The sequence below is a fragment of the Apium graveolens genome, chromosome 8 (assembly GCF_009905375.1).
Source record: "Apium graveolens cultivar Ventura chromosome 8, ASM990537v1, whole genome shotgun sequence".
NCBI classification, from domain to species: domain Eukaryota; kingdom Viridiplantae; phylum Streptophyta; class Magnoliopsida; order Apiales; family Apiaceae; genus Apium; species Apium graveolens.
This window is the reverse complement of record NC_133654.1, coordinates 212,992,224-213,016,369: the sequence shown is the minus strand read 5'-3', so window position 1 is coordinate 213,016,369 and position 24,146 is coordinate 212,992,224. Positions and strand designations below refer to the sequence as shown.

Sequence of the window (24,146 nt, the reverse complement as noted above, 5' to 3'; positions counted from 1 at the left end):
CGCGTATACTTGCGTGATTTATTTAGCGCATGCTTTGTGCCTAACAAGTTTTTGGCGTCGCTGCCGGGGACTCGGTGTTAATTTGTTTATTTATGTACTTGCCATCAGTGGTCATTAGGATTCATTGATTAAGACTTGTTACTTACTGCTTCCGGTTGTGTTTCAGGTACTCTAGCGAGCATTTATGCAAACACGTTCTCGCACTCACAAGAGAAATCTGGATAAAGCTGAGGAGACAGATACAACTCTTGACTTTCCGGAGAAGATAGTTTTGAAGATACGGATAAAGAGAGTGAAAAGAAAGAACCTGAAACAATGGGTGATTGTGTAGTTCAAGCTGATCCAGCTCTTATGGACTTTTCTCGGCCTAAAATTGATGACATTCAGTCAAGCATCATTTATTCGGCTATTCAGGCCAATAATTTTGAAATCAAGCCGGGCACTATTCAGATTGTGCCGAATTCTGTTTCTTTCGGAGGTGCTGCGATTGAAGATCCTAACATGCATATCAGGAATTTTGTCGAGATCTGTAGTACTTTCAAATATAATGGTGTTACTGATGAGGCTATCAAGATGAGGCTTTTCCCATTCTCTCTGAGGGACAAAGCTAAGGACTGGTTATTGTTGTGTATATGTTGTATACTTGATGATTTTATGAACAAAACACCTTGGTAGATTTTACTTAGTGAAATTAAGTTGCACTCGACGGATAAGATTTATAGTCCCGACGGATGACTCATTATAGTCCCGACGGATGATGACTTATTATCCATCGAGTGAGTAGCTTATGTAACAATAAGTCTGTAGCACATTTCTGCATACACCATTGTATAGATTCTGTAAGTAGTATTCAAGTTATGTTGACTTTAACTAGATATGCAGAATAGGTTGATTAATTGTATATAAATGACGTCTTGTAATTCTGCATAACAGAAATGAAGTCAAGTGTCAGATTGCTACCCGATGGATAAACTACAATGAAGTCGACAAATGATCAACTAGACAACCCGACGGATGATCAATAACTCGATGGATGATCATGAACCCGACGGATAAAGAATTCAAATATCTGTTGACAGTGACAACACAGTCACATGCGTCGAGTAGATGCAAATGGAATGTGGTAGCCTATTCAACTGGGTTTTCGAGAACAAAGAAGCATTGCCATTTCCATGCTATTATGAAGATATTCAAATATGCTGGAATAAAGTAATGAAGTAGCATTGTAATAGACTAGATAGTTTTTGTTTTATTATCCTGTCTCATTACTTTGTAATCTTGGTGATATATAAACCAAGAAGTAGCAGCTAAGAAACTATCGAACTAAGCAACACAACAGAGAAACATTTGTAAGCAGAATTCTTAGCATTTCTCTATACTCTTAGTTGTTCAATTGTTGTAAGCAGCTATGAGCATTTTGCACACAGGGTTCTCTCGATATATAATATATATTTCTGGTGGAATCATTCAAATCCACCAGAAAGTTTTTAAGGACTCTTATTTTTAATTACTTGTGATTTGATTCATTTAAGTAACTATTCCGCATTGTGCTAGTCAATGCACACTTATATATGTATTCGAGTTAGAACATTTTTATTTTAAGAAATTTTTTTAAGAATTTCATTCAACCCCCCTTCTGTAATTCTTATCATATTGTTAAGGGACTAACAGTTACATTCTTTACCAGCTGGGTCCATCACTACTTGGGAAGATCTTGTGCAAAAATTTCCGGTGAAGTTCTATCCAATGACCAAAACTGCAGCTATGAGGAGTGCTCTTACTCAGTTTGTTCAGCAACAAGGGGAATCTATGTGCGAAGCTTGGGAGCGCTACAAGGAGATGTTGAGAAAGTGTCCACATCATGGTATACCTGACTGGATGGTGATCATTAGTTTCAATAATAGTTTGGGGGCCCAATCTCGGCCCATGCTCGATGCAGCTTCTAGATGCGCCTTGTGGGCCAAAAGCTATACTTAGGCCTATAATCTCATTGAAACTATAGCTGCAAATGAGTATCAAAACCCAACTCAAAGGATGATGCCTGGAAAGGTAGCAGGTATTTTGGAAGTTGATGCAGCTACAGCTATTTCAGCGCAGCTTCAGGCGCTGTCTATGAAGGTCGATTCTTTAGCCAACTATGGAGTAAATCAAATAGCTTGTGTCCGTGAGCTTTGTGCAGGCTCTCATGCTACGGATCAGTGTTCTCTTGTTAATAAATCTGTTCAGTGTGTGAACAATTTTCAGAGACCGCAGCAGCCTGTGCCCGCTACTTATCATCCTAATAACAGAAATCATCCCAATTTCAGCTGGAGCAATAATCAGAATGTTGTTCAACAACCATATCAGCAAGCTACAAGTAAACATTTTAATCCACCTGGATTCCAGTAACCTCAGCAATTTGCTCAAAGGCAATCATATCCTCAACAAGGAGGTGCTGATCCACATTCTAGTGCTGATTTTGAGGAGTTAAAGCTATTGTGCAAAAGTCAAGCTATTTCTATCAAGACCTTGGAAAATCAAATTGGACAAATAGCCAATGCCTTGCTCAACCGTCAACCTGGCACACTTCCCAGCGACACTGAAGTGCCAGGCAGGAAGGAAGCTAAAGAGCAAGTCAAAGCTGTCACCTTAACGTCTGAAAAGTTGCTGATGCTGCAAAAGCAAAAGATGGAGAAGTTAAAGTTGTAGATGAAGAAGGAATGTAAAAGGAGAAAGAGGGGGAATCAAGGAAGACTACTGTTGAACACACTCTGCCTGAGGGTAATACAGGGAAGAAACAACTCTATCCTCCACCGCCTTTTCCTAAGTGATTGCAAAAACGAAAGCTGGACAAGCAATTTGGTAAGTTTCTGGAGGTGTTCAAGAAACTTCACATTAACATACCTTTCGCCGAGGCTCTGGAGCAAATGCCTATTTATGCAAAATTCATGAAAGGTATTCTTTCAAGGAAGGTGAAACTGGATGATCTTGATACCGTTGCTCTGACGGAAGAGTGTAGTGTCGTGCTGCAATAAAAGCTACCTCCAAAGCTTAAGGATCCAGGTAGCTTCACCATTCCTTGCACCATTGGCAAGTTGTCATTTGACAAGTGCCTTTGCGATTTGGGAGTAAGCATCAATCTGATGTCATTGTCTATCTTCAAAAAACTGAATTTTCCTGATCTGAAGCCCACCTACATGTCTCTACAATTGGCTGATCGTTCGATTACATACCCACGAGGCATCGTGGAGGACGTGCTATTAAAAGTGGACAAGCTCATCTTTCCTGCAGATTTTGTCATTCTGGATTTTGAGGAAGATAAGAAGAATCCCATAATCTTGGGAAGACTTTTCTTGGCTACAGGCCGTACCTTGATAGATGTGCAAAAAGGTGAACTCATTATGAGGGTGCCAGATCAAGATGTGACATTCAATATGTTTGATGCGATAAAATTTCCTACGGAAGATGAGGAGTGCTTCAAGGTAGAATTGGTCGATTCTGCAGTTATTTCAGAACTTGATCATCTGCTAAGGTCTGGTGCCTTAGAAAAAGCCTTATTGGGGGATTTTGACAGTGAAGATGATGAAGGAAATGAGCAGCTACAATATCTAAATGCTTCTCCTTGGAAACGAAATCTAGACATGCCATTTGAATCTCTGGGAAATAATGATCTCAAGAATGCTGAGGGAAAGCTCAAACCATCTATTGAGGAAGCTCCTACTTTGGAGCTTAAACCATTGCCTAAACACTTGAGGTATGCTTTTTTAGGTGATGCATCTACTTTGCCTGTTATTATTGCATCTGACCTTTCAGGTAGTGATGAGGACAAGCTCTTGAGGATTTTGAGAGAATTCAAATCGGCCATCGGATGGACTATAGAAAATATAAAAGGGATTAGCCCTTCATACTGCATGCATAAAATTCTGCTAGAGGAAGGTAGCAAGCCAACTGTTAAGCAACAATGAAGGCTTAATCCTATCATGAAAGAAATAGTGAAGAAAGAAATTCTAAAATGGCTGGATGCAGGAATCATATATCCTATTTCTGACAGTTCTTGGGTGAGCCCCGTGCAATGTGTACCTAAGAAAGGAGGTATTACTATGGTAGCAGATGAGAAGAACGAGCTCATCCCCACTCGAACAGTCACAGGATGGAGAGTATGCATGGACTACAGAAAGTTGAATAAAGCCACGAGGAAGGATCACTTCCCTCTTCCATTCATTGATCAGATGCTTGACAGGTTGGCTGGTCATGAGTATTATTGTCTTCTGGATGGCTATTCGGGCTACAATCAGATTTGCATTACACCAGAAGATCAAGAGAAGACCACCTTCACTTGTCCATTTGGCATGTTTGCTTTTCGCAGAGTTTCTTTTGGTTTATGTGGTGCACCTGCCACTTTTCAGAGATGCATGATGGCTATATTCTCCGATATGATTGGAAATAATATCGAAGTGTTCATGGACGACTTCTCTGTCTTTCGACATTCGTATGATGAATGCTTGAATAATCTCCGTTTGGTACTCAAAAGGTGTGTTGAAACCAATCTGGTGCTCAATTGGGAAAAATGTCAATTCATGGTGCAACAAGGCATCATTCTTGGGCATAAGGTCTCCAGTAAGGTCTTGAGGTGGATAAAGCCAATGTGGGCTTCATTGAAAATCTTCCGCCACCTATTTCTGTGAAAGGAATCCGTAGCTTTCTTGGTCATGCGGGTTTTTATCGGCGTTTCATCAAGGACTTCTCTAAGATATCTAAGCCGTTGTGCAACTTGCTCGAGAAAGATGTGCCTTTCAAATTTGATGATGAATGCTTGGCAGCATTCGAGACTCTCAAGAAGAGTTTAATCACCGCACCAGTTATTACGGCACCTGATTGGAGAGAACTTTTTGAGATGATGTGTGATGCAAGTGATTATGCAGTGGGAGCAGTTCTTGGGCAGCGAAAGAGTATTATGTTTCATGTGGTCTACTATGCTAGCAAGACGCTAAATGGAGCCCAAATGAACTACACCACTACTGAGAAGGAGCTCTTGGCTATAGTTTTTGGTTTCAAAAAATTTTGATCTTATCTACTTGGGACAAAGGTGACAGTGTTCACTGATCACGCTGCCATCCGCTATTTGGTCTCAAAGAAGGATTCGAAGCCTAGACTTATTCATTGGGTTTTCTTGCTACAGGAATTCGAGTTAGAGATCAAGGATCGAAAAGGTACTGAAAATCAAGTAGCTGACCATCTCTCTAGATTGGAGAACCCTGAGTCTACTTCACATGATAAGACATTAATTAATGAATCTTTTCCGGATGAGCAATTGTTCGTAATTCAAGAGGAAGAGCCATGGTTCGCAGACATTGTGAACTATCTTGTTAGCAATATAATGCCTCCTAATATGAATGTGGCTCAAAATAAGAAGTTTCTGCATGAGGTGAAGTGGTACATGTGGGATGAACCATATTTATTTAGACAAGGAGCTAACCAGATCATCAGGAGATGTATCCCATTCTGTGAGACGGAGGGGATATTACGAGACTGTCATTCCACAGCTTATGGTGGACATTATGGTGGTGAAAAGATAGCAGCTCGTATTCTTCAAGCAGGTTTTTTCTAGCCTACGTTGTTTAAAGATGCACATCAGTTCATTTTAAGGTGTGATCGTTGCCAAAGAGTTGGGAATCTTACCAGAAAGGATGAGATACCTTTAAATGTGATGCTTGAAGTTGAGGTCTTCGATGTTTGGGGAATCGATTTCATAGAACCATTGATCTCATCCTATAATAATTAGTACATCTTGATGGCAGTCAATTATGTCTCGAAATGGGTAGAAGTCAAGGCTATACCGACTAATGATGCAAAGGTAGTGTTGAGTTTTCTTCATAAGAAGATATTCACAAGGTTTGGAATGCCACGAGTTATCATAAGTGATGAAGGGTCGCATTTCTGCAATCGTAAGTTCACTCCTATGATGCAATGCTACAATGTGAATCATCGCATTGTTATTGCCTATCATCTGCAAACTAATGGTCAAGCTGAAGTGTCTAATAGAGAGATCAAGCGCATTCTAGAGAAAGTCGTTTGTCCGTCAAGGAAAGATTGGTCTTTGAAGCTCGATAAAGCTGTTTGGGCTTATAGAACAACATACAAGACTCCACTTAGGATGTCTCCATTTCAACTTGTCTATGGTAAGGGATGTCATTTACCTGTGGAGCTTGAGCATAAGGCTTATTGGGCATTGAAGAAGTTAAACCTTGATCTAGATGCGGCTGGGAAGAAGCGAATGCTTTAGTTAAATGAACTTGATGAATTTCGACTTCAAGCGTACGAAAACAACAAAATGTATAAGGAAAAGGTAAAAAGGTGGCATGACAGGAAGCTATCACCTAAATCATTCGTGTTGGGGCAACAAGTTCTTTTATTCAACCTTCGTCTCTGACTTTTTCCTGGAAAGTTGAAATCAAGCTGGTCTGGACCATTTATCGTCAAAACTGTGTTTCCACATGGAGCGGTGGAGATTTTTGAGAATGATCCGGGCCAAGCATTCAAAGTAAATGGTCAAAGATTGAAGCACTATTATGGGGATACGGCAAATCGTGATGTGGTTAGTGCCGTTTTATTGACAACTTGATCACATTACTGTATGTCAAGCTAATGATATAAAAGAAGCGCTTTTTGGGAGGCAACCCAAGATATGAGACCATAGGACACCTTAGAATTTAGTAATTTATTCAAAAACCCAAAAAAATCAGAAAAATGTTGGCAGCAAAATATTTTTCTAGAAGCCTTGCAGGCGCCCGCCTGCTAGGATCAGGCCGCCGCGCGCTAGCAGGCGCCCGCCTGCTGGTTCTAGGCGACCGCCTGCGCCCCTAAATTTTGAAAAATCAACCAAAAACAAGAACCACAGCACCCATTACCCCATTAACCCACGATTTCTATTCCAAATATTAGCCACAATCCCCACTCCTAATCAAATTCAACCCCTAATCTTGCTATCTATATACATACAACCTCTCCATACACATCCCATACACTTTTAACTCTACAAAATCTCTCCTACACACCAAACACAAACTCTCCAACTCTTATTCTCAGTTTTCATGGCCCCAAAGAGATCACGGACTGTAGGTAGCAGCAGCGCCAATCCGACTGCTACTGATTCTTCGAGGAATACTGCTGCGAGGCCCCGATTGTTGGATGGGGCTGCTGAAGAAGAGTACACCAAGCTTCTGACTAAGCCTATTATGAGGGAGAGGGGGTTCTTTCCATCAGGGATGGATGGTGATTTGCTACCGATGATTGCTGAGAAGGGATGAATTACGTTCTGTGAGTCACCTGAGGCGGTTCCGATGAGTATCGTTCGCGAGTTCTATGCAAATGCCAAGGCTGACAAGAATGGGTTTTTCGTTGTTCGTGGGCTTACTGTTGATTATCAGCCTGAGGTGATTCGCCGGGTAATTGGATAGCGACAAAGGAAACCATAGGAGGAGCATTGGAATGAAAAGACCCCTAAGGACTTTGATATGGACTTGATTATTGCTCCTCTCTGTCGGCCAGACACAGTGTGGAAATTCAAAAGGGGAACCCACGAATATCGTAATATCCCTGCTGTCGCGAGGAACAGGTATGCTCGTGCTTGGAATGCATTTATGTGTGCTAATATTCTTCCTTCTGTGCATTCACATGAGGTTACAGTGGAGAGGGCGAGATTGTTATGGGGAATTTTGAATGATGAATATTATGTGGACCTTGGTGAGTACATCTACCAAGGGATTTTGAAGTTTTTGAGGGGGAAATCACAGTACTCTATCCCCTATACCTCTATTGTCACAAAGCTTTGCAAGGCATATGGAGTCCAGTAGCCTTCTTATGAACAGCTACAGATGCCGGCCGCTCCTATTGATTCATAGACGCTGAATGCGATGCAGGAGTGGACGGGTGGAGAGCCCGAGTTACATGGTTTGGGATATCACCTTCCGGGAGGAGTTCCAGCAGCTGGTGCTACCATGGCTAGGCCCAGTCAGGCTCAGGGAGAGGCAGGCTCTTCGAGAGCTCAGGGAGGATATGGTTCGGGATTGGCTGATGTCCAGTACAGGAGGCTTTCCAGGAGGATGAATGCGATGTATGAGTCGCAGAGTTGGTTTACGCAGGAGCTCACCCAAGCACTTGGGACTGCATTTAGAGGCCTTGGAGCTGACATCTAGTGGCCCATTTTTGGTGAGGATTCTGCTTATCCACCTCCTGACACTCCACCCTCTGAGGGTGATGATGATGATAATTCGTCTGAGTAGGTATACCCTATGTTCCTTTCTATTACCTTCACTGGGGACAGTGAAAATTTTAAGTTTGGGGGTGGTAGTTAAGGAACATATTTGTGTGTGTGTCATGTAGTTGCATTTTCATGTTAGTTTAGTTCATATAGTTGCATATTTTTGCCATATAGTTTTTTTATTTTAGTTTAGTTTATAGCTTTAATTATCATGTCATATAGTTCATGCATATACCATGATCCCTTTGTGTTGCTTTACCGATTAATATGTGATATTGATGCGAGTGTAGTGATAGCGTTAGAGTAATGTTGAATCTTGTTAGGTTGACATGCGTGCTAGAAATACTTGTAATTTTACTAAGTCTTAGAGTATGCTTAAGGACTAGATTGTTGTCATGGTTTGATGGTTTTTGAGGTTAATCTATTGCTTATACTTAGAATACATGATAGGCTCTTAATGATAAAAGATTTGAAAAGATAAAAATTGGAAAAAAATTGGAATTTTATTGCTAGTTGTGGCTAGGCGTCAAATGGCTAGTAGCCGGCTCGTATTGTATACGAGTAGTCTAGGGTTGAGCAAGATGGAGCGAAATGCACTTGCTCAGAAATTGAAAAAAAAAGAAAAAAAGAAAAAAAAAGAAAAGAAAAAAATATGGTTTAATGCACAATTGATCACGAGTGAACTCTTTGGTATTCGAGTTATTAAGTTCTTAGGGGACTTTGCGCCTAGTGACCTAAGGCTTTTATAGTCTGGGATCCGCTAACCTAGCGCTCGCTAAATGGGTACCATTGCATAAGTCTTTTTGGACCTCACTCATTGCACAATCAAATAAGCATTTCTTTTATGTGTTGAATAAAAGCATGATTCCGTAATAAACTCTAATAATCTTGTAGTGTTATAAGTCATTTTGTGACTAGAATATATTCTTTGTATAAGCTTGTGATTTCCTTGAGGATAATTAAGTTTTGGTGATTGATCTAGTTTTGAAACATATCTGTTAAGCATTCGTACACACCACGCTTCTAGTTGTATGCTAGCTTGCGAGATTTAATTGATCTTTAGTCGCCTAATTGCATTTGTTGATACATCATGTGTTGGTTGGTTTAGTCATCGCGATGGGGATCACTGCATTCATATAGTTTGCATTCATGCATGTTTTATTCTGAGTTTGAGTCTGTGACGCTTGATGAAAAGCATCGATTTAAGTTTGGGGGTGTGATAAGTGGCATTTTATACCACTTAGAGCGTCTCATAACGGCTTGAATTGATGTTTTGAACTCGAGTATTTTGTGTATTTGACGCGTTTTTGAGTATTTTTGCATTTCAGGGTATAACTTGCTTAGATAGGTGGATTTCATCAAAATAAGCTTAAGGAAGTGCTTGGGATCAGTCTAGGGATGATGAGTGAAGAAATTAGCAAAAATAGAAGTAAACCGAGGATTTTTCCAAAAAGGTTGCAGGCGCCCGCCTAATGGGAACAGGCGACCGCCTGCTAGCAGGCGCCCGCGTGGAGGATGCAGGAGGCCACCTGTGTGCGGAAAATTAGAATCTGGATTTTATAATTTGAGTACGACTGGGCTTCTGTTGATGCTGGTTCTTTTGGGTTATTATATAAACCTTATGGGAAGATGTTTTCTTTCTCGAGAGCGAAGGCAAGAAGATCGAGAAGACCGTTTTAGCACGCAACAACAAAGAAGAGGAAGCATACGTTTATCTTGTGATTCTTTTAATTCGTTGTAACAGTGAATGCTAGTTTTCTTAATGCTTTGAACCTTAATACTCTTGTGATGTACTTCATTATTTATTAAGTATTTTTATTAGTTTATATCATTGTGTTATTATCATGCTTTCATATGAACCCATGGTGACGATGAGTTCTATTATGGGCTAATCGTTATCATGGGATCCTAGTGGATTTACTATAGATTTCTTTAGTTAATTGTTTAATACTTTGGTATGTGGTGATTGTATGATATCTAGCATAAGTTGTGCTTATTCGTCTTATGTATGTCGCGAACATGTAAGATAGCCTATTAATCTCTTGTGAAGCGACAGTGAATCTTGAGATTTAGAACTTGCCATGCTAGCATAAGTTCATGTATTGTATGCGTGATTAGTGGGTAACTCTAACCGTTTTACTTGCCCTGTGTAATCATAATGAATAACTTGCGCTTAAATCATTATGTTGTCAAATTTTGTAGACATATAGGGTCTCAACATAATTGATGCCTATTCAACTTCTATCTTAATTGTGGATGCTTGGTAGAATGGTATTCGTATAACGAAAGTTGGAGTTTATCAGTTTCGTGTTGTTCGATTAATCTCATCACCATTACATGCTAAGGGTAATAACAATGACTATTGAATGAAGTAGTAATGAAGTTATGATCTCATGTGTGTTTAATATTATTAATTTAAGTGTTTAATTCTCATAGTAATTATTAGTTAACCAATCTTAATTGTTATTGTCTTGACATTGAAGAATAATCATACATTGGTGAGTAAGTGTTAATTAAATATAATTAATCAGAGTCCCTGTGGGAACGAACTAGAAATCATTCTATATTACTTGCGAACGCGTATACTTGCGTGATTTATTTAGCACATGCTTTGTGCCTAACATGTAGCAAGTAGAACAATTAACTAAGCAAGCCTATTTTCAGAGAAACATATCAAGCTGTATTCTGTAAGCATTTCTCTGTAGTTTAGTTGTTCAAACTTGTAAGCAGCTGTGAGCTATTCAAAGCTTCACATGGTTCTCATTTGATATATATATATATATATATATATCTGGTGGATAATTTCAAATCCACCAGAAAGTTTTAAAGACTCGTATTTTTATCACTTAGTGTTTTGATTCTTATTTCTCTTTTATTCCGCACCATAGCTAATCAAACACTGTTATATTTATCAAGTTAGAACATTCTTTAAATTTGAAAAAGGAGCCAGAATTACATTCAACCCCCCTTCTATAATTCATGTTGTATTGTCATGGAACAACAAATCGTATCAGAGCAAGCTTTTGAAGAACAAAGAGTATAAAGATCAGAACAAACAACAAGATGAACAAAAAGGATGTTGGAGTAAAGATCCCATTTCTGGAAAATGATAATTATCACCACTGGAAGGTGAAGATGCACCTACATCTTCTTTCTTAAGATGAGGCCTATGTGGACTGCATAGAGAGAGGTCCTCATATACCAATGAGAGCTGCAACTGGCAATGAACCATCTTTTCCAAAACCTAGGTATGAATGGTCAGATCCTGACATTGAACAAGTCAGGAAAGACAAGAAGGCCATGAATATATTGTTCAATGGAGTTGATGGTGATATGTTTGATAACATTATTAGCTGTAAAACAGCCAAAAAGGTTTGGGACATAATCTAGATTATTTGTGATGGTACTGAGCAAGTAAGGGAGAATAAGATGCATCTACTAATTCAGCTACCAATTTTGATTGATTACTTTATTTTACTTTATTATTTTTGACAGTTTATTTCTGAGATAGTATAAAAGCAGAATTCATTTTTATTCTATTCTTTTATCATTCTCAAATCAATTGCTCTAACTTCTTTCTTCTCTAAAGAAAATACTCTCTCTCTGCAAATTTCCATACTCTAATAATGGCACCAGTAGTCAAAATCATTACCAGTCTGGATTCATTTATGAAAAGAACAACTTTGTAGCTCTTGTGAAAAAGGAGATTCCACAATCTGGAGACTTTCACAAAATGATGGACTTTTTAAAGAGCTGCAAACTCAGTTATGCTATGCTGGAGTCACCCACAATCTACTGTGAAGTTGTGGAGGAGATATGGACAACTGCTGTGTACCAATCTTCTGACAAGACCATAATTTTCTCTCTTAAATGTAAGCAGTTCTGCATTAATAGTGACATTATCAAAGCATGCTTTAAAATTCCAGATAACACTACTACTATTCCACACACTGATGATAATTTAGTTACCATGCTAAATTTTATGGGCTATGCACTTTCACCTTCAAAGTTAAGTGAGATTAGGAGGCTAGGTCTTAGAAAGAAATGGAGCTATCTGTGTGATGTGGTAACTAAGATATTTTCTAGTAAAGTGAGTAATTTTGATTCTGTTAACATTTCCATGCTTAACATGCTTTATATGCTAGTTACTGATAAGTATTTTAACTTCAGTGACTTGATCATGTTTGAGTTAGGTTATAAGTTAGGGGAACTTAATAAGAGAGGTAAAAGTGTCTATTATGCTAGATTCTTTATGATGCTTGTTAACCATCTTATTGAGAACATTGTTGTTGAGAACCCAACCAACAAGCTGAATTGTTGGGTTCAAAAAAGGAGAATCATTGCAGATCTCAACTGAGCAAGTCACCACAAAGAGGTGCCCCTCTTCTACTTTCCAATCATGGACAGCCCGCAGGCAAGTGAGGTAAGCACCGCTGTCTCCACTCTTCCAACCTCACAAATTTCTTTGCCTTCAAGTATAGCTATGGCATCTGTGTCAATGACCCAACAGATGCCTACCAAAGCTACCAAAACAACAACTTTAAAACCAAAAACAAAGAAAGCCCCCTCTGGTTTCTCTCAAAAGAAACCAGTTACAAAATCTACCAAACACAAAGAGGGGAGTGTGAAGGGGAGTGAGCTAGGTGAGGGACAGGGTGAAAATCAAAGAAACCCTAAGGATAAGGCTAGTGAGATTAGTGTACCTAAGACTAGCCACACCACAGTTTCCCAACAAACTGTGGTTGTTAATAAGGAAATCAGCTCAATTCTAGTTTCATCCTCCCAAAAGGATGTTACTATTGAAACAAGCTCCCAACCAGGAGCACAGGCCAAGAGGGTTAGGGACACAAGTTCACCATAGACTTATGCCAGAAAGAAAAAATCCAAAACCCTTGGGGATGCACATGGAACACACTCAGTGCAAACTGGAGCTAAAGACTCAGTCAATGCACCATCTCAAAATCAGCTTGATGTGGCTCCAATAAATGTGAAGTCACAGCCAAAATCATTGACAATTGAAGCACCTGAAACACCAAATTTACCCACACACTCACTGGATGTAGACATGATTCATACATCACTTCCAAATTCTCCATCTTTAACTCTATTGGAGAAGCCAAAAATCCAAGCAAGTAAGCATCATATTTTAGATGATTTGTTGGCTCACTTGCCAACTCTTTCGGAGTCTATTGTGACATCTGTGCCCAAATTTTCATCATTCTGCACAGAGTCTACAATAGTTTCCACTCCAAACTCATTCATTTCTTCTATCCCGATGGATATTGTTCATCCGTCGAGTAGTGATTGTATCCCGACGGATGTGCCTAACAGCAGTCATCCATCGGATAGCCAAACTACTATTCCGATGGATGTTCCTCGGTACTCTCTGCACAACTTCAAATTCCAACAATTGGCACAAGTGCAGATGAACTAGTAGTAGTACAATCACTCTTAGGACTGAGGGCAGGGAGTGAATTGAGTGAGAGGCTGCGTTGCTCCCAGGCAAAAGGAGAGGAAAGGAGTGAACCAATGTAGACCATTTCTTCAGGTCTGGAAAAAGTGAGTGAGATGAGTCCCACCTTAGATGGTGAAGGTGAGGGTGTGAGGGTGGGAAGCCAAGGGGAGCCCTTGATGTAAGAACAGAGAGATCATGAGAGAAATGCAGGTACATGAGAAATAAGGTTGGACATCAATGTTAGTGAGTCATTGAATGCCAATGATGTAGACAGAGAGAAACTATCTCAGTATGATCAAGCTGTCATAGATTCCATCTCTTTGGATACTGAGGTATTTACTCATCCTGTTCCAGCATATCAACTTTTGGCTGGACAAGGCAATGAAAATGCAGAAAAGATGTTGAACTCGGTGTGTACTACTCAATCAATGAAAAGAACAAAGGATGCCATCACAGCCATGCCATCTAGAGCTGGTGATGATGTTGACTATGGTACGGGTGAGTCTGTAGATTTCTTTGGATATAATTGTGATAGTGAAGAGCTCATGGATATAGGGGGAGAAGCAGGCCCTAACTCTAGATCAAACATTCCTTCTTGGGTGTTTTTTAAAGAATGTGATGAACATCATTTCAAGATAACTCCTTTTCACATCATCCAACAGACACACAATGCCCTTCAAGCCACTACCAATGCTAGCACCAAGAAGCTTCTACAGGCACATATTAACTCTCTGCAACTCCATCAAATCCAAGTTCTTCAACATAACCAAGATGTCACTTCCCTCAAGACAGAGATTGACCAAGTCAAGAAAGATGTCTCTGAAAGATTGGATGCTAAATTATAGATGCAACAATGCTTGACATTAAAAGAAAGCTAATAAAGAATTCTGATCTTGCTACTAAAGTGGATTCCCTGGATACAAGGATGACTACAATGGAAGCCTCTCTAATAGCTATTCATCTTCATCAAGCATAACAAGCTCAGTTGCAGCAAAAGCTGGTAGCTGCACAAACCTCCACCTCCACTCTACTTGATGATAACAAAAAGGGGGAGAAAGAATTAACAATTCAATTCAGTCAGGCAGAGCCAACAAGTGAGGGGGAGCATGTGATAAATGTTCAGATCAGTCAAGTAATTTTTCCAGAAATTACTCTGTCAAAGCCACCAATATTGGACATCATTGATCTGATCCAAATAGCAGCTGCTAAACTTGATTCAAAGACAAATCCAAAGATGCTTGATGTTGCAACTGTTGAGAAGGAACTATATGAGAAATGGAAGAAAATTGATGCTGATATTTAGAAGAAATTTGGCCAGCTACAGAAGCCAGATAAGAATTTTCATCACCATTCTCAAGTCAAACATATCTCAGTGCATGAAATGAGTCTAGGCAACTTGGAAAAAGGCCAAACTTCATGCATCAAATCTCCAAAAGTTGATCTGATTCTGAAGCCTAAAATAAACTACTCAAAGTTCTCAAACAAAAACCCTGTGGATCTGTTGTTTAGACACTTAGGCCAGATGAAAAGAAGCTGCTGGCAAGGTCAATTGCATTTTACAAAGATCCATCTGATTCAGTTCAAAAGAAGAGAATTGCCAAGATCTACAGGAATGGAAAAGAGATCTGTTGTGGTGGTTGGACACCCTCTATTTATAGAAGCTAAGGAAGAAAAACAAAGGAAAAGCAAGAAAAGAAGCAGGCTGCTCTAGATGCTAAGAAGCTCAAACAAAAGAAGGAGCAAGCTATTATCTTGGCCAAACTTCAAGCTGTCAAATCTACAACAGAGATGTCTGAAAAACCACCTGTGATAACTGAAGCTCAGAACCAACAAATACAAAATAAACCTCCACAGAAAAGAAGATTTAGATACAAGCTTCTTTCTAAGAGAAAATTGGACTTTAGTGATGAGGAAATGGAAGACTACATTCCCATACAGTCTACACCTTCAACTCAGACATCCAAGCCCTCAGTGGTACATGAAGAATTCAAGGTGGATCAAACTAAGAATTTTCATGGTGAGCCTATTATTCCCAAGGATGAGCCATTAAACTGGGAAAGTCTACCAATTCCTGTATTCAACTTACCTATCTTTAATAAGCCAAAGAAGACAAAGATAAGAGCAACCAAGAAAAGCAAGCCTGTTACTCTCAGAACCAAGACCCTAACCAAATCTAAATCTACAGTCAATAAGGAAGATCTGTTGTATATTTGTGACATCAAGGAGTTTCCAGACTTAAACCTCTACTTGGATAAACTGGAAGAAGTAAGAGAAATTGATGCTCATAGACAACTTCCTGAAAGATTGGTGTTTAAGTACGAGGTAGGGAAATAAATCACATGGCCTCTTCACAGGATTCTAGAAGAAAGCCAATCTGTACTAATAAAGATCTACTCATCTTTCAAAAAGAACTTTGGATTCAATATGACTGCAAGGAGATTGGTTCTGAAGAAGATTGAAGAGCTAAAGAGTAATAAAGCCAAAGATGCACTTCCAAAAACTCTATCAATTCCTTTCACTGGGAAGAGAGTGCATTTGAGGCCTTATTGGTTGATGGAATTCACGGATGATAAGGGAGTTAGAATATTCTTCAGACTGGATGACCAACTGAGTATCTCTAGCAATGAGACTCTATTGGAAATGCAAGAAATGTTGGATCTATCTGAAGCTGATGAACTTGAATTCCACAGACAACTCCAGAATCAAATAGAGGAAAACAACAGGAAGCTTGGGAAGAAATTCAGACAATCAAGGAAACAGAATTATCTGCTCAGACTAGAGGAGCACCTTGATAATAATTGTGAGAACTCTTTGTACCCTTTTCTTCGTTCAATTTTCAATAAATTATGTAGCACTTATCAGTTTTATCTACTACCTTTTTAATCTGTATTTTTAGGGTGTTTTGTTATCATCAAGTTTCTCTTAATTTATGGCTACAATTCCAGTAGATATAAATTGGGGGAGATTGTTAGGAATATGTTGTGAACTTGATGATAAGTTAAACAAAACACCTTAGTAGATTTAACTTAGTGAAATTTGTCGCACTCGATGGATGATCAAATATAGTCCCGATGGATGAACTTTGTAGTCCCGACGGATGACAAATTGACATCCATCGAGTAAATAGCTTATGTAACAAATAAGAAATGTAGCACATTTCTGCAAACAACATGTATTAGTCAAGTATATTGCTTAGGTTTCTATAAGTCATGTTGACTACTAGATTGATATGCAAAATAGGTTGATTAATTGTAAATATGAGATGTCTTGTAATTCTGTATAAGTAAAATAGAGTCAAGTTACAAATAGACTCCCGATGGATGATCTATAAGACTCCCAAAGGATGATCAAAAAAGCTCCCGATGGATGACAAGCATAGTCCCGACTGATGATCAAATTCAAATAGCTGTTGATAGTGACAACACAGTCACATACGTTGGGTATTTGCAAAAGGAATGTGGCAGCTTGTGAAGCAGGAATTTGAGAACAAAGAAGCATTACCATTTCTATGCAATTGTAAAGATATTCAAAGATGCTGGAATAGAGTAGTGAAGCAGTATGGAATTAGACTGAATATGTTTTGTTTTATTATCTTGTCTTATTTTATGTAAACTTGGTGATGTATAAACCAAGTGTAGTGTTGGTGAGACTGCGTAGCTGTATGAACAGTTACGTGATAACTCAACACGATAACAACACTAGCTCATGACAGGTTTATAATACTACGTCTACACAAGAAATCAGGAAGAATGAAGACAAGGCAAATACAAAGAATCAGAAGATTAGAAGAAAGCCTGAAGTCTGTCTACAGGTCACTGAAAGAAGTTCATTAATATGATCATGCCTCAGTGAAGAAAAAAGGATAAAGACTTTCAGGGTTTCAGAAATGGTGATGATTCAGTATACAAGTGCTACCAGAAGATTTCAGTATATAGGAATTGATTGAAGATAGACAGTGTTCGAAGCATAGGAATCTGAAGAATTAAAAAGACAGGGTATAGACAGAGGTTAATGAAGACGTTGTCTAAAGTACCAGAAAGGATTCCAGTGAAAGTACAGTTGTTTATTAACAGTCAGTTTCTGAAGCGATAAAGTTGAGGCAAGCTTAACAATGTAATCAAGGCTATAATACGAAGACCTGAATCGGGGTTAGTCGTCTGTGAACCAGACCAGTTGCACTAGGCGTCAACAGCTCGTGAAAGGAATCTGGGTATTTTTTTTAGAAGAATTGTTAAGTTGAGGAACATACTTGGATTGAACATTTATCTGTTAAAGTACGAGAAGAGGTGTGCGGGGTATACAGCTAAACAGCTCAGGGGACTAGCAAAGCTCAAAGTTTAATTGTTAAATTAAATAAATTATCTAATGGACTTTAATATAATTTATTTAATAAACTTAAAATGATTTATCTTATAAACTTTAAATAAGTTTGTTTTATAAATCTAAATTAGTTTATTTATATAAATTATATTTAAGTTAATTTTATAAATTAATTTAATTACAATTTAAACTAAAAGAAAAGAAAACAAAAAAAGAGAAAAGAAAAGGAAAAGAAAACAAAAATAAAAGAAACAAAAAGAAAATCAAAAAGAAAAAGAAAAATAAGAAAAACAAAACAAAACCAAAAAAAACAAAACAAAGAAACCAAAACATTGTTTTGTTTTTTTTGGTTGTTCAGCTAAGTACAAGATGTACTTGTAATCCTAGGAGTCGCCATAGCCAGGGCAGCTTCCCTATCTCCCTCTGTGGTCGCCACAGGGGAGTTAGAAAAATAATCAGCCTCCCTCCTCTCCTTCTGGTCGCCAGAGAAGAAACCTAAATATTTTCTAAGGCAAGGTTTCCCCTGTGGTCGCCACAGGGGAGTTATAATAAAATCAGTTATCTCTTGTATTACCCCCTTGTCACCACAGAATTGTATCCCTTGTCACCACAGAAGCTACTCAACCTCAGCCACACATTTTATTATATTAAGTCTACACTTTGCAGCAGATCTGAGTGAGTTTTGTTTATCTTCTTCTTCAACAAAAAGAGAGCTGATAAAACAAGAAGCAAAGATTTATAGAGAAGCTCCGACACCTTGAATATCCGTTTAACTTCTCACCGGAGTAACGTTATAATGCCCGATTTAACTCTTGTATATTCATAGGGTCATTATAATCATTACCCGGTAATTAAATCCTAGTACAAACAAAAGCTAGATAATTGTTTAGGATTTGATTTATAAATCTTTGTAGTAGCAGCTAGGAACTTTATTTTTCTTAGATTGTAGTCGGTTAATTTATTTACCAGACTGTAGCAACACCCTCGAGGATTTATATACGAATATATACTTCCCCGAATATCTTGTGTTCCTTGTTTTTGTGGCGCCCTCCAAACCCGGATCAAAAGTTTGGGGTCCACACACACACACACCTTATTTATAACTTGCTTATAAGAATAATAAAGATAATAATAATATGCAGTGACCCTACTTACCAACTACCACGGACCGCAACAGGTTAAAGTATGCACACAATCCAAACACACACTTATATTACAAACCGTCCAAATCCCAACTATTCAAACTCAAAACTGAGTATTAAACATTATTACAAACTTTTACAAACTTAAATTATCTCAAAAGATGTCTACTAGCTTAACTCGATCAACCTGAACCCCTAGCTCTCGCGTTGGACTGGGGATCCTCGCTACCAACTGGTTCCTTCTTAACTGGAAAAGAACATTAACAACATCACACAATGAGCTAACTAGCTCAGCAAGTCATAATGACAAAACTGAGAATAATGATCATCAAGTGAAAGGGGTTATGATATCCAGTGAACAATGAATTATGATTTAGAATTGGATATTATATTTTCATTTTAAAAACCAAGGTTAGGCTGCTGATTAGTCACGCACTAACCCCGAGCAAAGCACACAACACTGCTCTAACTACTAGATCCAAGGCACACATTTGCCTAACTTGACCATTAATATGGCCTGACCACGAATCTGGTCCACAATTTTCAAAAAACAATCCAATTTTAACATAATAACAGAATAAACAACGTAAAGCAATAAACAGAATCATAAACAACATTGAATGTTCGATAAGGAAATGGTTTCAATCTTTACAAGGGATCAGTATGGCAATTTCAAAGCTTGACTGTTAGGTAATGAAATAATTGGATAACAAAGGAATCAATATTTCAGGGTTACCAGGAATTGGTCTTTCAAAGCATAAGGTACAATGGTTTAAGTATGTAAGTAATTCGATTCAGTGTTTGGTATTTAGTTTGTATGTATTTGTGGAGTAGTATCGTATATTTGTGGTTCGTATTTGGGTGTACAACAATCAATGGTTTAGAAAGAATAAGGTTTACGGCTCAAGATCAAAAACTGGAATCAGGGTTTTGTGTTTAGTGCTTCAAAGCACTTGCAATATAAAACAGAACTATCAATCAACTATAATATATCTCAAGAAAGTTCAGAACACTTGCCTGGTACTAGCTTGCTATACTGCACTAACTTCCAACTTCCAATCACAACCGTCTACTCCTCGACTATTTGTTTCCCTTTCCTACGCCTTGCCTCTTCTGCTCACATATCATAAGCATCTATCAATACTCAACTTATACGGTTTTATTCGATACACACTTCTATCTACCCTTCGTTTCACCCAAATTCGATTAATGGATTAAAAGTTACGCTAATAACAAGTAAACATCGAACATATAGACCGACAGTCAACCACCGAGTCACATATAGCACATAACACGTCAAACAGTCAATGATATATCATTTATAAAGATGCCTCGGGTTATAAATAGGCTTTCGGGTATTTAAAATGATTTTTAAAGCATTTTTTTGGAATTAAAACGGGTCGTTGGATAAATTTTAAAATAATAAACAGGGTTCGGTTGGCCAAATATGGCTTCAAAACAATTTTATAATAATTATCGAGCTTTGAAAACAATTTAAAATAATATATTAAAGCTCAAAACTATTTTTCAGAATTTTTAAATCATTTTTAAATAATTAAATCTAATTAAATAATTAATTAAAATCAATTAATAATTAATTAATTCAATTAATCAATTAATTTTTAAATTATTTGACCAATTAATCAATTAAATATTAACTGAAATTAATTAACTAATTAATTCAGATTTATTTTTGAATTAAAAATAATTTTTGGAATTAAAATAATAATTTCTGGAATTTTCAGAAATTAAAAACGAATTTTTATAATTAAAATAAACAGAAAATATGATTTTTGAATATTTTTAAAACAGGAATCATATTCTTGCAAACTCTGGAAAGTTCAGGGACTGAACTTCACCGTCTTCAAAAGTACAGGGACTGAACTGCAATTTTTACAAGGGGTCGCCGGAAAACTTCGGGGATGGCCGGAGAACACGTTCTCGACATCCTCACCCCACCACAAGCTCCAGATATGATCTACAGACAACCCGGAATCTATTCATGCAATCAAAACACATTAATAACCCCTGAGCTGGCCGGAAAATGGCCGGGAAGCCGGTTTCTGGCGAGCTTGACGTAAACTTAAAAACAGAACTCCCTTCGTATAATTAATCCTCTGTTAACGAGCTATACACCAATCGATTGCAAATTTCATAAGGAACACAACCCAATATAATACAATAGCTAAGAACCCCTAAATCAAAAAGCTCCAAATTTCAATTAAGAACATTCATACGGGTTATAAACCCTAATTTCAAAATTCGAAAATCAAACACAATTTTGAACATGTTATTGAACTCCAAATCAGTCATATAATATATCAAAATCATCAGGAGAACAAGCTCTACAACATGCAATCATCAAATCATTCAAATAATCATCCGAACAAAAATTCATATTTTTAATCAAAATAATCCGAAAAAAATAAAAATATAGAAAATAAACCTTGATTTCTGCAGTAAAACGGATTCCAGATGCTGATAGTACTCCTCAAACCCTTCGTTTTGGTTACTCAAGCTTTGAAAACAGAGATTACTAACACCTTCAAATTGCTGTTTGATTCTCAGAAAGGTTTATGAATATATGATTTTTCTCTGGAAAATTATATAATTACTGTCTGCAAATGATTTTTGATACGAAATAAAATACGGTAAAGGCTATTTATAATTACGGAAAATTAGTATCCCGTTGGATCATTCCAGAAATAAAATGGTATGTTTATTTATAAAAACTGATCCAAACGGTACCGGTTTTCGGGATAATTATCCAAACCAGTACAATTTGTACTGTGGTCTTGGTCTCAGCGCTTGGTTACACGTATTACGAGGTGATAATTGTGATAGTTTAATAAAAATATCCCGTTTATCGAAAATACGATTTTTATTGATTTACCGAAACGAATAATGTATCGAAAATGTTGCGCCGGGACCCGCGCAGGACAAACCGTACGCGGATCGAAAAAGTCGAAACATGGAAAATGCTCGGAATATTGCAATTAGATTAGGAAGGAGTTCTTGGAAGAGTTTCGGGTTATAAAAACATAAAAACGGATGACGTCGGTTGGTTCCCGATTGTATAAAATAGTTTTTAAATACTCGGACAAAGATTTTTTAAAATTCATATATTTCCTATAAAATCATAAATCAACATAAAAATAAATAGGAAGATATGACAATTATTTATATTTTATTTTGAACATATAAAAATTAAAATACTCAATTAATATTATTTTTAAACATCCAAACACATTTAACCTTAACAAATAATTCACAGAATAAATACTGAACATACGTAATAATTATTTATTAGCAAAAATAATTACACGATATATCCCGGATATTACATCCTTCCCCCCTTAAAAGGATTCTGTCCTCAGAATCTTCTAAGAAAACAATTGAGGGTACTTTTCTCTCATATCACTTTCTAACTCCCAGGTTGACTCTTCAACCTTTGGGTTTCTCCACAATACTCTTACTAACTTTACCACTTTATTTCTTAATACTTTCTCTCTTTCCTCTAGAATTTCTATCAGACTCTCTACATATGACAAATCTGTCTGAAGCTCTATTGGCTCATATTCTATTACATGCCTGGAGTCTGGATTATACTTCTTAAGCATCGATACGTGAAAAACATTGTGAATATGCTCCATGTGCGGAGATAACGCCAACTCGTAAGCTACTTTGCCGACGCGCTTTAAAATCTCAAAAGGTCCAACTTATCTTGGGCTCAGTTTTCCTTTCTTTCCAAGTCTCTTTAATCCCTTCCACGGTGATACATTCAGTAATACCAAATTTCCTTCTTCAAATTCCATATTTTTCCTTGATTGATCTGCATACTTCCTTTGACGATCTTGTGCTGCTATCAATCTCTTCTGGATAACTTCAACAACTTCCTTCGTCTGCTGTACTAATTCAGGTCCAAGTATTTTTCGTTCTCCTACCTCATCCCAATATACCGAAGATCTGCATTTACGTCCGTAAAGAGCTTCATAGGGTGGCATCCCAATACTAGCGTGATAACTGTTGTTGTAAGCAAATTCTATGAGGGGTAAATGCTCGTCTCAACTTCCTTTGAAATCAATAGCACAAACACGTAACATGTCTTCGATTGTCTGGATCGTTCTTTCACTATGGCCGTCCATTTATGGATGCTAAGCCGTACTCATATCCAGTCCCGTTCCCAGACATTCTTGAAAACTCTTCCAAAATCTTGAATTAAATCTTGGATCTCGATCGGATACGATAGACATAGGAACTCCATGACGAACTACGATTTCTTTTAAGTACATATGGATTAACTTGTTGAGTGAAAATCTTTCATTTATAGGCAGAAAATGAGCTGATTTGCTAAGTCTATCCACTATAATCCAGATGGCATCATGATTAGCTTTTATCCTTGGTAATCCAACTATGAAATCCATGGCAATATGCTCCCACTTCCACTCTGGAATCTCCAATGGCTGTAGCAATCCACTTGGTCTCTAATGCTCTGCTTTAACTCTCTGAAATGCATAACATCTGCTAACCCATTCCGCAATTTCCCTCTTCATATCTGGCCACCAATAATTTTCCTTTAAATCTCTGTACATTTTGGTACTCCCTGGATGGATTAAATACCTTGAATTATGAGCTTCTTGTAAAATTTCATTCTTCAACTCCGTTACTGGTGGAATTCAAATTCTAGAAGAAAACCTAAGAATACCATGACCGTCCTTTTGCGTGCACAATTCTTCACCTACCAAACGATTTATGTCCTGATCCATTACTTCTTCTTGACACTTCTTTATCTTCTCTAACAACTCCGGCTGGAAAGTCATAATATACATTTTTGCTTCATCAAGCTTGCAAACTCTAATCTCCAATTCCAGTTTCTAAAATTCCTTATATATTTCTTCGGGTACTAATAACACATTTAACTTTTCCTTCCGACTCAACGCATCTGCTACGATGTTTGCTCTATCGGAATGATAATTAATTGTACAATCGT

At 37.7% G+C, this 24,146-nt stretch overlaps 1 non-coding gene across 1 annotated transcript; it reads right to left on the bottom strand.

Annotated features, from left to right (window-relative positions):
• Window positions 1-1,761: 1,761 nt before the first annotated feature.
• LOC141681427 (small nucleolar RNA R71) lies at window positions 1,762-1,868 on the bottom strand. Its single transcript, XR_012558863.1, has one exon. It is a non-coding gene; the product is annotated as a small nucleolar RNA R71 (small nucleolar RNA).
• Window positions 1,869-24,146: the final 22,278 nt, after the last annotated feature.